The sequence below is a fragment of the Gavialis gangeticus genome, unplaced genomic scaffold, assembly GCF_001723915.1.
Source record: "Gavialis gangeticus isolate Ggan-Ray unplaced genomic scaffold, GavGan_comp1, whole genome shotgun sequence".
In the NCBI taxonomy this organism is placed as follows: Eukaryota; Metazoa; Chordata; order Crocodylia; family Gavialidae; genus Gavialis; species Gavialis gangeticus.
In genome coordinates this window covers 59,916,865-59,932,046 of record NW_017729033.1, presented here as the reverse complement: position 1 = coordinate 59,932,046, position 15,182 = coordinate 59,916,865, and the positions used below count along the sequence as shown (strand labels likewise).

The 15,182-nt window shown below is 43.4% G+C and overlaps 1 protein-coding gene across 4 annotated transcripts in view; it reads right to left on the bottom strand.

Moving 5' to 3' along the window:
• The window catches only part of KLHL5 (kelch like family member 5), a 205,921-nt gene that overhangs the window by 184,582 nt on the left and 6,157 nt on the right, over nucleotides 1-15,182 (bottom strand). For 3 of the 4 annotated variants that reach the window (XM_019526388.1, XM_019526389.1, XM_019526387.1), the window contains one exon: nucleotides 2,749-2,829. The gene's annotated coding sequence lies outside the window, so the exon portion shown is untranslated. Of the gene's footprint in view, nucleotides 1-2,748; nucleotides 2,830-5,724; nucleotides 5,748-15,182 lie in introns of those variants that run through there. The other variant, XM_019526391.1, reaches the window with a different exon arrangement.

The following is a 15,182-nucleotide window of genomic DNA, read 5'->3' as shown; positions in this document are numbered from 1 at the left end:
CACAGCAGCCTAATGGGCTGCCAAGAGACAAGCACGTCTTTGCGGGTTTGAGAAACATGAAAAACAATGTTCAGAATCCTTTTTTCTTTCTTCCTTTCCTTTCATTTCTGTCTCCTTTCTCTCTCTCCCACCTACACGTAAAGAGGAGCAAAAAGGGAGAATGCAAGACTCCATTTTCAGAAGTGACAGCTTAATGCACATTGCAGGTAGATCTATGTACTGAACGTCAATATTTTGCCAGGCTACATGTGCAAATAAATAATTTTTGCATTGGAGAGTGTTTCTGCTGATAAGAGCCAATGAGTATGAAAGGGGGGCCATTAAATGACACACTTGTTCTGGAAAGCTTAAACAGAACTGATATAAGGAAGAAAGGGAATAAGAATATTGGCCCAATTAATCTTGACCATTAAAGTATGTTGCCTGTGAAAGATATATTTGTGAATTTGTAAGATTTTCTGAAGAAAGCTTTGGAAATATTTACAGGCCAACCCCAATGCTTTCACCACCCCATTATTTTATCACTGTTAGTATTTTAATCATTTACAGAAGCCAAAAACTTCTGGGAAAAATAATTGATTGTTCTAGTTTAAAGCCTGCCCCACTTCTGAGAAGCTGTTAGGTAGGACATGCATCCTTTGTTACTAAAGAATTCACTGTATTCCAGATTTTCTCTCTCTCTCTCATGCAATTTTTTTTTAAAGCTATTTTAAAAAAAATCCAAAATTGCTCAACATCACAATTAAAAATTTTCAGGCTGGCTAAACTTCTGTCTGGATTTCTCTATTTAGATTTTTTTTTTTTGTTTTGGTCCCAACTGCAACTTCTGAGTGCTACTAAGGCAGGGGAGGGTAAAATACAGCCCACAGGTCAGATCCAGCCCATGGGGCTCCTAAAAAAAAAATAAAACAAACAGAAATTAATATTTTTCTGCCTCTGGCTGCCTGTCAAATATGAGAGGTACCAGCAGCACCATGACCCAGGGGGAGCCAGCAGCCGCAACAGCAGCAGCAGCAAGGCCTGCCTGGCCATGGCCCATGCCCAGCCCCCAACCAGAAGCCTCTACGTACCAGGGAAGACCGTGGGCAATCACCCCAGTCCTTGGGGCTGGGCTGGCTCCTGCCAAGTCTTGTGGTCTGGTGATACAGCCGGGAACCATATGGTGCTGGAATGCAGTGGTGGGCAGCAAAGTGGGGAAATGGCAGCAGCAGGTGGGGGCTGGGGGGCAAGTGGCAGTGAATGCCCTCAGTTAGCTGTTTGCCCCAGTGCTATTCCTTTAAGTTACCTTTGTTTAGCCTTAATTAGGGACCAACAGGATACTCTCTTTCTTAGGTAAGGAAATGAATATTGCTTTTCTGGATTTCATCGAATTAAAAACAAAGTATTCATTATTATAACAAGAGAAAGTGTTTTCCTGTAGAAAACATGACAGGGGGTACTGTAAAACTTAATAAGTACAACCATCAGAACTGATTCTGTGACTCACATGGCATAGCACTGTAATTTCTACACAGAAATTGCTTCAGCAGATCTCCACGAGGGAGTAATGTGTACTGTTCAATAACTGTTCTGGGTTTAATATGCTTGATAAAGAACCTCTTTAATCAGCTCTGCAGCTCCAACTGCTTCTTATTAACAGATGTGCTTCTACATTGCCCCTTTCCTCCCCGATTTCTCATGCATGAGAAACTAGAGATACAATTCCCCATAGCGAAACAGTCAAATGATATTTTCCTAGAATTATAACAAGGAAAAATAGAACGGGGGAAGCCATCTGTGGTTAATATGTTCATTTATAGGATATACTAGTATTGGTAATGTGACAGAAGTTAAAATCAGCTCATTTTCATAGCTACACCTGAACATATGCAGATACTAGATAATACTGGAAATAAAGACTGTTGTGGGGGGAGATAATTCATTATTAGAGATCCAAAATTAAAAATGGTTTCAACCAGTCAAGAAAGCAGCAGCTGATCAGTTTGCCATTTTTAATAAAAGCCATAAATCTTAGTTTATTTGGACAGAACCTCCCTTTTGTGTGCCCCCCCCTTCTCCCTCCCCCCACATTTTTCCCTGCAGTATTTCACTTAACACAGACTTCAGACAAATCTAGATACCTACATGCATTCATTGTTTTCAACATTCCTTTATCACTTCGCTTTGTGGTGATGTCAAGGCTATGCCTTTTGAAAATTACCTTAGCTCTCACAGAAAAAGAAAGAGGAAAGGAGAGACTCTTTTAAGCTAAAGCCTGTCACATTACAGGAATAATGAGATTTGACCAAGCTGTTAGTTCCCTTTCATCATAACTACTCCTCTCACTGTAACATTTTCACTTACAGACTGAACATTAAAATATTTCCTGTTCTGTTTTTGCTCTATTGATTAAATAAATTCTCAGCTTGCGTATAAGTCAGACATTTCTTTTGAATTTTCAAAAGAATAAAGCATTTTATAGCAATACTGATTGACATTTTACCATAAATCAGACTTTGAAGAACAGCAAAGGAAATTAAGTCACATAAGACTGATCCAAACTTAAACAATCTGACCCACAAAGTAAAATCAATTCACGCTTGTACAAATATTCTTTACTTTTGAGGGCCTTACAGAATAAAGACAAAAAGGAAAAACAGATGGATTTCAGTCAAATGTAAAACTGCCATGTTTTTGTAAACAAGAGGTAATTCCACAATGTTACTCAAGCATATTTTGCAAATATAATAAAACCTGTACAATAATTACCTCTACTATGTTTCTAGCTGTTCATCATGCCATGTAGTTCTTCCATTTGTTCTTCAAAATGTTTCAGGCAGATGGAAGAATCTGAGGGAGGAAAGATGCACATTAAAATACTAAGAATGATAAAAAACCTGCAAGGTAGATTAACCAGAAAATTAAGGTTATTAACTGGTAACTTTAATTCAAGATGGATGGTACACATTCACACAAGGAATTTTCATCAGTGAGATTGCATTTAATAGCTGTGGCACTTAGAGCACTTAATACTGCAGTTCTCAACCTTTTCAGGCTTGAGGCACCCTTCAGAAAACACCAGCTCTTAATTTTTACTTGGTTTTTGACTATAGAAAAATAATAGAGCAATTTTTCTGTTGCGAAGAACTCAGAAAGACCACAATGGGTCAGAACGCTTTTAACACTACGGATTCCTATTTGAAATCTCTGGGTTTATCTTGTGAATCATATTTGTAAACCTAACAGTGCTAATATTGTGTGTCACCCTTGAAAGGATCTCAAGGCACAAGGCACTCTGGCTGAGAATCACTGACTTAACATATACCCTCCTGCTTCTTCCCTCACCATTCTTCAATATGCTGAAGGAGAGGCTATAAGGGTATGTGGTGCTCTAGTAACCCCATTTCCCTCCACTACCTCCTTATGTCATAGATTCATAGACTGTAGAGTCGGAAGGGATCACAATGGATCATCATGTCCAACCCTCTGCCCCTGGCAGGAAAGAGGACCGAGGTCAGACAACCCCAGCCAGGTGACTATGAATCCTCCTCTTGAAGACCTCCAAGTTAGGTGATTGTACTACCTCCCTTGGAAGCCCATTCCAGATTCGGGCCGCCCTTACTGTAAAAAATTTCTTCCTAATGTCTAACCTAAATTTACTCTCCACTAGTTTGCACCCATTATTCCTAGTTACTCCCTGAGGCGCTGTGGTAAATAGCGGATCACCAATTCCCTGTTGTCCTTCCTTGATAAACTTATAGGCAGCCATAAGGTCTCCCCTCAGCCATCTTGTGAAGGCTGAAGAGATCCAGATCTCTCAACCTCCCCTCGTAGGGTCTTTCACAGAGGCCACTAATCATGTGAGTGGCCCTCCTCTGAACCCTCTCCAGATTCTCCGTGTCCCTCCTGAAGTACAGCGCCCAAAACTGGACACAATACTCCAACTGCGGCCTGACCAGTGCCGCATAGAGGGGGAGCATCACCTCCCTTGATCTGTTAGTCATGCATCTGCTAATACACAACAAGGTGCGATTGGCTTTGTTGATGGCCTCGTTGCACTGCCGGCTCATGTTCATCTTGGAGTCAACTATGACTCCAAGATCTCTCTCAGCCTCTGAGTTGCTGAGGTCATCCCCCAATCTGTATGCGTGCTGGGGATTCCTCCTTCCTAGGTGGAGTACCTTACATTTATCTTTGTTGAATTGCCTCCTATTTCATTCTGCCCATTGATCCAACCTGTCTAGGTCAGCTTGTATCTGTTCCCTGCCCTCCAGTGTGTTAACTTTGCCCCATAACTTGGTATCATCTGCAAACTTGGAGAGGGTGTCCTGCCCTGTATGCTAATTAGGAGCCCCAAGAGAGCATATACAGAACCTCTCTCAAAGACCTCTGATTATATAAGCAAGCAATCTATATTTCTTTGCATTTCTTGATACATTCCCGTTCCTTGGATAATTTGGCCAGCAGTAATCTGATCAAGAAAGTAAGGATAGCATCCTAATCAGAGATGGGTTAAACAGGTACTCTGCCAAATGGAGCACCTGATCTGCATACTAGATCCAGAAAATACTGTTTATTAAATGTGTATAATGCCACTCCATAATGCCACTGAACATATTCCGGTAAGGGGAACAGGTCCACAGAAGCCTGCACTGTTGGCCTGGAGCTTTATGAATAGACAGACACACAGCTGGAACTGGTAAGGCTTTTATTATATTAGAATAGAGGCCTTCAATACTAAGAAATTTGGGACCAGACAAGTATGAAAGATGGAAAAATCTTCCTGAGCTAATTCATAAACTTTATCAGCCTTCTTTTTGATGTTGCTTATATAGAAAACAATCTACCCAAATAGGTTGGTTACAATTAGATCCCTTCTTCATAAATGGACTTTCCTTTTTTGAGAGGATTAACCCAGCACATCAAATATTGGGTGAGAAGCTCATTAGGGGGAATTTGTAAGATCACTACCATTCTATCTGTTACTTCAAAGAGAACTATATTCTCCAAGGGAGCAGCATTAGTCACAGTCTCCACAAAGTTGTCCAATTCAGCATCAGTTTATGACTGTTCAGTTCTCACCAGTTCATCCTTCTCTGACAATTATAGGGGACTGATCTCATTCTTTACATTGCAGAGATCTGTCAGGAGTTTGATCAGGAGCTATGCTTCTTTTAGATGGAAAATTCTTACCCAATTCTTCCAAATCAGAGATAATGTGGATCTTTTGTCACAACTACCAAAACATGCTCACAAGATGGTTCAGAACCAGCAGGCTTTCATATGCTCTTCAGACTGAGACACCAGAAGACTATAAGCAACAAGGCTGTACTTCTAGATTTTAGATCCAACAGTTTCAAAGCCTCACATGGTTCTGTTGATTTTTTTTTTTTAAGTCCAGAACCAAAGGTGGCAATTTCTGAAGATTTTTCTTTCTTTTTATCCCCAAAATACATTCACCAAAGCTGTCTGTGGAGATTCTTTAACCCTTGCAAAAGGATGGATCCAAACTGCCATCACATCTTGAAGGAGTAGAGCCTGCTGTCTCTTCTGTAACTCCATTTGTACTCCATATTTAAAAAATAGTCTGAACTAAATCAGAGGGCTGAAATCATTATGTATACTAGTAAATAGAAAGGCTGTTCATTGAGGCCACAGTGCTTAAGATGCCTTGTGTGGTAACGAACCTTAATTTTAAAAATGATCTTATTTTCTATTCCAGATTATCTAAATATGTATACACACCGGAGACTCCTCACAAATGCTGCCTTCTTTCCTTCCCCTTGCTATTGCAACTCTTGCCTTCGTGTGATTAGAAAGGGAGTTAGTTTTAAAAAAAACCGTTAAAGTTTCTCCCTGCCACCAGCCTCCAACTTATCCTGCAGGCCACCTCTACGTGTTACATGTATTACACAATTCATTTAGACTGACTTTCAAATTATCACACCTTAAAAAGAACCACCAACTATAAAGTCAGATCTGTAAAATGTGTAACAACTTCATAGCTGGTTTCTATCCAGCTTTAAATTTGAATGCGTAGCAGAGTTATGCCCTCTTGGCTGTGAGCCTCATCAGCAGACAGGCCTCCCAGTTACGGAGGCATACCATGTGCTGCCATGGCTGGGAGTCCCTCAGCACATGAGACTCTTAGCTGCAGGAGCATGCTACTAGTACACCAGTGGAGAGGGAGTACAGGATCACAATCCTGAGCTCCCTTTGCACCAGCAACAAGGCACAATAGGATATGATGCTGGATCCCTCAACCATGCCTCCTGCCATGATTGTGTGGATCACACTTCAGATCCTATCACACCTTTACCTGAATGTCTAGTTTGGCCCACAGAGTAATTCTTGACTCGTATGCCAATTAAAACTTGTAGAAATGATTTCTGTGTTCACTCGGGTTGGTTGCCACTCTGTAAAACTAATTCTAACAATTATTCTGGGGATAAGAGGAGGCAATTATCCAACATTAGCTCAAACTTAATTCACAAATATGTCTGATATATGGCTCTGCACAATGAATACCACAATTCTATGTCATGAGCACAAGTTCTTAATATACTGGACCTGCAATACTTGAACCCATTAGTCCAGGTATGGGCAACCTTTTAAAGCAGTGGGCCGCTTTAATGGAGTTAGCTCCAAAGGCAGTCCACCAATTCCAACAGGCCAGCAACACTGCCACTGCTCACTCTTTCCCTCCATCTTCTCCCCACTTCACCCCCAGTGTCACTGCTTTCCCTGCCATGATGTCCACACCACTCAAGGAAGCTCTACAGACACTCCAAATCACCAGACATTCACACTTCATGGACCGAATCTGATGACTTGGCAGGCTGGATCCAGCCTGCCGGCCGTAGGTCACCAGCCCCTGAATTAGTCCATTCCGTCTGTTATCTTGCTTCCAGCAATGGTGTAGTAACTAAGCAACAATTTAAAAAAAACAAACCCAAACTCATCCTACTGTTTGAATGCAGTGCTTATGGTAGTAAAAAGTAAAACCTAAGCTCTCTCTAAGTGAAAATAATAGGTAAAAACCTTTCTCCAGTTTGCCTGTGCGTTGAAAACAAATCCAGTTTCCTTTATGTAATACATTATAGACAAGTCTTCCACAGACACATCTGAGTAAGTTACTCATATACTTGAGTACTTTCATTGCTTTTATTTGCCATTTCCTTAACTTTTAAACATTTAAAAAGCTTTCAACCACCCTGGGATAGCATTTCTAATTTTAAAAGGATAACATGAATCTCTGGATACAAGTATGCTTACAACATACTTCTTATAATGGAAAAAGATGTGAATGATTTTCATTTCCCCAACTGTTTGGGTCAATACTTACTTCTGGGAAGTGAAAGCTATGCTAGGCAAACTTAGCCCAAATTTTACGATGTAAAATTTCACACAAACAGTTCACAGGGTCTTGGGACAGTAGGGCTTGAAGGGACCTCAGAAAATAATATATTCCTGGCCCCTGTTCAAGGCAAGATCACCATCATAGTCAAGTGTCTTCCTTAAAATCTTCAAGGAAGGAATGGAGATTCCACAACCTCCCCACGTAGCCCGTTTCAATCTTTAACCACATTCATAGGCAGAAAGTTTTACTTAATTTCCAGTCTAAATTTCCTTTGCTGCATTTTGAGACCACTGCTTCTAGTTCTGTTCTCTGGCCACAGACAATAATCCCTCCATCCTCTTCATAAGTCACCCTTCAGGTATCTGAAAACTGGTATCAAATCCCCTCTCAGTCTTCTCTTTTACAGACTAGATAATCCTACTTCTTTCAGCCTTTCCTCATGTCAAGTTTTCCAGGCTTCTAATGATTTTTTGTACCCTGCAGACCTCTTTCCAATTGATCCACATTGGTCCCACACGGCAAAAACAAGAACTGGACACGGTTCTCCAAATGAGGCTTTACTAGTGTTGTAGAGTGGAAAAAATCATTTGCCTTGATTTGCAAATGATGCTCCTGTTAATCCAACCCAGTATGCTGCTAGGTTTGTTTTTTGGGGTTTTTGGTTGGGGTTTTTTTTTGCAAAAAGAGCACATTATTATTCATATTCAGTTACCACATAGCACATGAGTTTGGAGACACAAGATACAGTGAGTAAACAGAAGGGATTTACATCATGTACCAGCTCCTCCACAATAATACCACTTATAATAGCTACACCCATCTCATACAATGCAAAACAAATCAAAGCAGCACTACTAGCACTATGCAAGTTTGCATATAGAAAGCAAGGAGCTAACATTTTATTTGAGCTACGAGGTCAGGGATGGGTAATTATTTAGGCTGGAGGGCCATTTAGGGAGTTTTGGTGAGCTGTTGTGGGCTGGGTCAGCACCCTCTCCCCAAACAGCTCGCCAAAACTACCTAAATGGTTCTGCCCCGGAGGCCCAGCCCCACACTGTCACCACCCTTCCATTCCAGACCCTAGAGTCTCCATGGAGACCAGCTTGGGACCTGTGTAGGCAGGGCACACTTGGCCAGGCAGTTAACATGGGGCCACAGGTGGGCAGGGAGTGGCATCCAGAAGCAGGATCGGGGGGAGGATCTTGGGGCAGTGACAGCGTAGGGCCAGGGCAGAGCCACAATCCACTCCTAGCATGCCCTTGCCCACGGAACCAGCACCCATCACAGGCATGTGTGGGGAGTGGATCCCAAATGCCTGTGGCTGCATCCCATCTGCCAAGCAAAATGCAACCTACCCACACAGGTGCTGGGCCAGTCTCCATGGAGACCCCACCTTCCCACCCACTCCATCTGGCTCCCCTGGTGGTAGATGCAGGGTGGATGAGCTGGGATGCCCAGGCAGTGGGGATGGGTCTAGCAGCAGCAGCGATACTAGCAGCAGCAGCGGAAGGAGCTGCCACTGCCAAAAAGCGGAGTCTGGCCACTGCACTGCCACAGCCCTGCTGCACGTCTGGGAGTGGCAGGACAGGCTGCATGTGCCACAGCCCAGGCTGTCCCCCATGCCTGGGCTGGGAGGGGCCAAGGGACCTGTTGGGGGTCAGATAAAATCCCCTGGTGAGCCAGGTAAGTAAAATTTTTATAGTAGTGAAATTTATTCTACCAAGATCCACCTGGCACTATTTACTCTAGGTCAGGAGACAGGTCTTGCAAGTATTTTTGTTACAACAGAGTTTTTGTTAAAACAGGCTTCATTGTAATGAGATTTCATTTCATCAGGCATAACAGAAACAGAGGAATAGCAATAATGACTGGAACACAGCCATGGAAAGGAATACACACTACTCAAGATAATTAGAAATAAAGTTAAAGTCAGGGCATAGGATTATACATTTATGATGTGACAGACTATAAAAAATAAGGGACAGCACAGGTATTAGCAGAATTTATTTGCATCAAACACTGTGGGAAAGGAGGTACTACTTGGGCCACATATTGGGCACCCCTGACCTATGGGCCATGTGCAAACCACCAAGATAATATCAGTGGTCCAGAAACTCAGTGTTTGGCCAGACTGAGCAAGCATCAAGACAACCCCTCATCAGAAAACATAATTTGTAGGTGCATGAATTGTGCACCTCTAACATGGTAGTACTAAGAGTTTGCTACAGATCCCCAGGGTCAGACTTGTACATGGAGAGACTGCTAATAAATACTAGCCAAAACTATCACTGAGAGGCATTAGCTTCCCCTATATATGGGAAGTTACACAATATAATATAGGGGTGTCAAACAGCCCCATTCAGCTTGCAGAGATAGGTCATCTGGCCCACAAAAATTCTTTGGTCAGACAACTCACTTCCAGATCTGACCTGCAGTGATTCTTGTACCACGTCCTAGAGCCACTGTGCTAGTGCATCCAGCACCTAAAGGATTAATATATTCCTGTCCTCACCTGCTGCCGAATTTCCAGTTTTTGATCATCATTCAGCATGTGAATCTGCAGCAGGAAATCAAGCAATGGCATAAATCTCCCCTGCATGTTGGCTTTGCTGACAGCAGCTGTGGTAGTCCATAGTCTGGATCCAACCCATCCACAGCCAAGAAGCAGTGTCATTCAACCTGCCAGGCTCCCAACAGACCTGAAAATTTGGCTGCAGGAGATTGGTTAACAACATTCATTGCTACTTCTCCACTGCCAATTTTCCAGAACTGAGAGGACCATGGGGGCCCCCAAGAGCAAGGCACTGTATGTTATATTGTGCAACAGGGTTGGGATGACACAGAACTGAATCTAGGTGCCCAGGGGTGGCATGAGACGACATGGAGCCTGATCCAGACTCAAGGGGCCTGGGAGATGCAAGGCCTGATCTGGGCCTAATACAGGATCTGGCCCACAAATTGCTCCCATACTATTCACTTGGCCAGCTGAGAAGTTGAGCACTACTAAGCCCACTAACTCATCTGAGTTTGACACCTCCAGGACAAATAATGCTAAAAAGAGGTAGGGCTCACTTAATATTGGATGTAATACTTAACCAATTTCTTTACCAGATATCAAAAGAATAAGCAGTGGTAGCATTTCAGAGTTAAAATCAGATGAATGACTCTGTAGCCACCTGCATCATTCACTCCCCACTTCTTAAAAGTACATTCTCCATTCACATGACAGGATACTACCCTTAACTTGGTAAGCAGAAATGACTTCAGTGGAAGAGCTGCAAGTAGAAAATAATCTTGGCTTAAATACCCACAAGCTGATTTTTTTAATTAAATGAAAGAGAAACAAAACAGCAAGTCCATAACAATGGTTTTCCATTTCAAGAGGGCAAGCCATGAGAAAGAAAGTGAACTAGTTAGTGAAATTAACTGGCCTGAAAAACTCCAGGATTAAATGCAAAAGAAGCTTTGAATTTCATCAAAATGGAAGGTGCAAAAACTATCTGGAAGTTGCATTCCAAGCAAGAAAAATTATTGTAGTAAACAGCTTCAGAACAAATCGGGAGTATAACTACCTTAAATAAAAAGATATAACAGAGAAACCTATTATAAGAGACCCTATGGGGAATATGGGAAGAAGGAGTAAGGGTGGTATCATATGAAAGGAGAATGGCAAAAACTGTACATATTGTTAAGGGGGATGAATGATGCAGATGGCTACAGGATCATTCTTCTGATTTTAATTCCATGCAAGAATTTAGAAGAAACTTCAAAGGAAAGACTAATCAGAGAGACAGATGTAAGCAGAAAATGGGATAAAACGTAACACGAATTCACAAAGGGTAGACTAACGCAACAGTTCTCTTAGATAAGAACTGATTTTCTAGACAAATTAGATGTTACATGTGGTAGATCTAATACATCTCTACAGGCGACCCTTGCCATTTTTGGAGGATATGTTCCCGTGATCCCCACGAATGGCAAAATCTGTGAATAGCACACGGCTCCGGTGGGGGCCCAGCAGCAAGTGTGGAGATCCCAAAGAGCTCCGGTAAGTGTCTAAAGTGTATTTAAAATGCGGGTTCAGCATTTGCAAATATCTGAAACTGCAATGCTGAACCCACAAATACCAAGGGTTTCCTGTACACTGGTGAACCAGCTGATACAGTGCCACATGGGGAATTATTAGTTAAACTCAAGAAGTTGGAGATTATAGACTCAGTAGCATAACTTGAGGCAGAGGGGGGGCAGGAGTTGACTGGGGCATCACCCCCAGGTGCCAATTCAGAGGGGGCACCAGAATGCAGTATGCAAGGAGCCTACACTGCTTCAGCAGCCCATTTTGGGGGAGCATACATTAAGGGAACAGCAGCCCTTGCCACTGCCACAGCCCCTGTATTAGAAGGAAAGTACTCACTCCCCTCCCACACCCTGTGCCAGCAAAGGCAACAAAATTTAAAGTTACACCTCTATGTAGGAGAGCTGCAAGACAGGTAAGGGACTACACAGAATACAGCTACAGTTGCGCTGAAATATGAAGAGTCAAGTGGGAGAAGTTAATTAGCCATGAGAATTCAATCTCAAGAATAATTTTATTTAATATTTTCATGCAGGACTTTGACACGAAGTAGAAGCATGATAATGAAATTTGTTAACCACAAACTTGAGGCACTATCAGTCTAGAGAAGAACCACAATATTATACAAAAAGAAATATATTATCTTGATTATTGGAATACCAGAAGTGTTGTGAAATTTACTAGTGTAAAGTGAAAGTGCTTGCACTTATGGAGCAAGAATTTCTACAATAAGCTTGGGTATTAATCAGATAGCAGTATCAGGGTAGTAGAACAACCTTGGTATTGTAGGATAACAGTAACTACAACAATGCGAGACAGCCCTGAAAGAGCTAAAATGCAATTATAGGATGGACCAGGACAGCTATTTCCAAAAGAGATAACGACATTTACAAGGCATTGGTGAGACATCATCTCAAATACTGCATACAATTCTGGACATCCATGTTAAAAAAAAGGTTATCTAAACTGGAACAGGTTAATGGAAACACTACTAGGATGATAAAAGGAAAGAAAATTGTCTCTTAGCACAAGGGTCAGCAACCTGTGGCCTACAGAGTCTTTGGATCCAACTTTCAAAGCTGTGGCTTTGGCACCATTTGATGATGAGAGGCTCTGACCAAGTTATGCTACAGCTGGGTGCTAGGGCCTTTGGCAAAGGTGAGTTCTGCCCATGCCATGCCACAGCCAGGTGCTGTAGACTTTGCCACAGGGGGAACTTTGCCTGTGCTGTGCCACAGGTGGGTGGCAGGGAGAGGTGTAGGAAGCAGTTGGGCCCTAGCATTGGCCCACTTCAGACCCAAGCTGGGTCATTCCAACCAACTGCCAGAAATGTTGCCAACCCCTGCCTTAGAAGACTCTTCATTAGTAGCATGATTAACAGAGAAGTTGGCTTGACTGGCTTACTAAAATGAATGTGTAGAGGGAATATGATTGCTGTGCAAAAGTGTGTGTGGTTGGGAGGAAATCTGAAAATGGAAGAAATCTTTTTAAGATAAGGACACTACCATTACAGAAAACAATGGGTACAAAATGTCTATGAATAAATATAGGCTGGAAGCTAGAAGTGGATTTCTAATGATCAGAGGAGTAAGGCTCTGAAACAGCTTTCCAGCAGTAATAGGGATAAACCCTTACCCAGTTTTAGGACTAGCTTATGAAATAAGTTATACGATGTAGTTGCCTGCAAAACAGAAGATCAGACTCGATGACACAAGAGGCCTGTTACAGTCCTATGTTCTCAAAAATAACTTGCAGGACTGAGTTTTATACGTGCACAATATAGAAATGACCTATCATTTTAAAGTTAAAATACACAACTGGGATTAAATAAGTCACATTGATTAGTTCTAGAACTACAAACGCTTATTTGTTCCAGTGAATAGAGGTTTGCTTTTTTTAAAGCGAGTGAATTTTATTTAATACTTTGTAAAATATAGTCTAGCATTTGCAATTATGCCTAAATTTAAATTGTGCTAATATTAATTTGGTACTTGTCACATCATATAGTATCCTAAGACAGTGTTTCTAAGAGTATGAAATATATGTCAACATTTTTCTGACAGTTTACAAATTAAAATGCATTCTTAAAAACGGTTTTCTGGTATAAACATGATCAACCTGTAAACATCATTTCCATTAGCAGCCTAATTATGTTTCCACTGAAGTCCATATCAACATTCCTTCTCTGTTATCATTATACCACAGATTCAGATGTTAAAAACACTTAAACACCTCAAGTTAATAGAGTTGCAAATGATCAACAGTGGAGCTATGATTTAAATTACTCAAGTGAAACAGTTGCAAAGCACTGGAACATTGTGACATATTAAAGCAGATGTGGGCAAATTACAGCCTGAGGGTCAGATCTGGCCCACCAAGGCATTTTGTCCAACCCACAGTGGGTCCTTCAGCCCTAACTAGCCCAAGCATGGGGGGCATCCTGAGCTGTGGCATGCACAGCTGGTCCTGGTGCCCCTAGGCATACAGCGGGACTCGTGCAACACAGTGGCTGGACTCCCTTTCCCGGAAGCCCGGGGTGGCTCCTTCTGGCTGCTGCTGCCAGCCACAGCCCTGCTGCCTAGGCACCCCAGCCCATCCACCTGCACCCATCACTGGGGGCTCCTGACAGATCAGGCTAGCAGGGGCTCCATGGAGACTGGCTGGGACCTGTGCGGGTAGGGCACATGACCAGGCAGATGAGATGCAGCCTCAGGTGGGGAGCAGCATCTGGAAGCAGGATGGGCAGGCAGGGCCTGGGATTGGGATCATGAGGCAGTAACAGAGCTAAGCTAGGCCTGCAACAGAGCCACAATCTGCTCCCAGCACATCCCAGTGCCAGGCGCTGGTTCCACGGCCAGGGGCATGAGGGGAGTGGATCTCTGCCCCAGGGTCGAATTGGGGCAACCGCCCTGGGCCCTGGAGTTGGGTGGAGCAGCTGCGATGACTATGCGCTGCTGCCAGCTTCACATCTGGCTGCGTGGCACCCGCTGCTGAATGCACTGCCGGCTTCATGTCTGGGAGAGGGGCCCCGACAGGCTGATTTGCCCTGGGTCCTGCACCCTGCTCAGGTCACAAAAATATACGAAAGGGTCACAAGCAAACTTTAAAATGGATTCTTCTTTAAAGGAGAAAAACCATGGCTTTTCCCTTGCAAGCTGGCAGAGTTCCAACTTGCAAAGGGCTGCTTGCAGCCCCTGCTGTCCCATACCCCCCACCCCACAGCCCCATTACCCGTGCCTCATGCTTCCCCACACTGGAGAGCTGGGGTCTGCGGGCAACAGGTTGTGGGGGGACAGACAGGGGGGACTGGGTCAGGACTGACCATCAATGATTACAAATTGGTCTTGGTCCAAAAAAGGTTGAGAACCACTGGCCTAGAGGGCTGGCAAGCAGGGATGCGGCTAGGAGCCAGAAACCCAGGCTCTATCCTTGCTAAGGGACTGGGGGGGGGGGGAGGAAAGGTGGGGGTTGCAACAGGAGCATGTAGCTGGGAGGCAGAGAAGTGTAGGGGTTGTGGCTTACCTTTGTAGGCCCCCTGCATTCCCACCTGGGGGTGGTGGGTAGTGGAAGAAGGCTGTTCTGCAAGCCCTCCACCAGCCCCAGCCCCCATAACATGATCTCAGGCCCACCTTCCCCAGAGAGGGCTCTATGCTTCCCTGTTCTATTCTGCTGCCGTGCTAAACTCCAGGAGCTTCCTGCTGGTAGCAAAGCTTTTCTTCCCTCCCCTGCCCCCAAGCCTCAAGATTGGAATGGGGGGGGGGGGGGGGG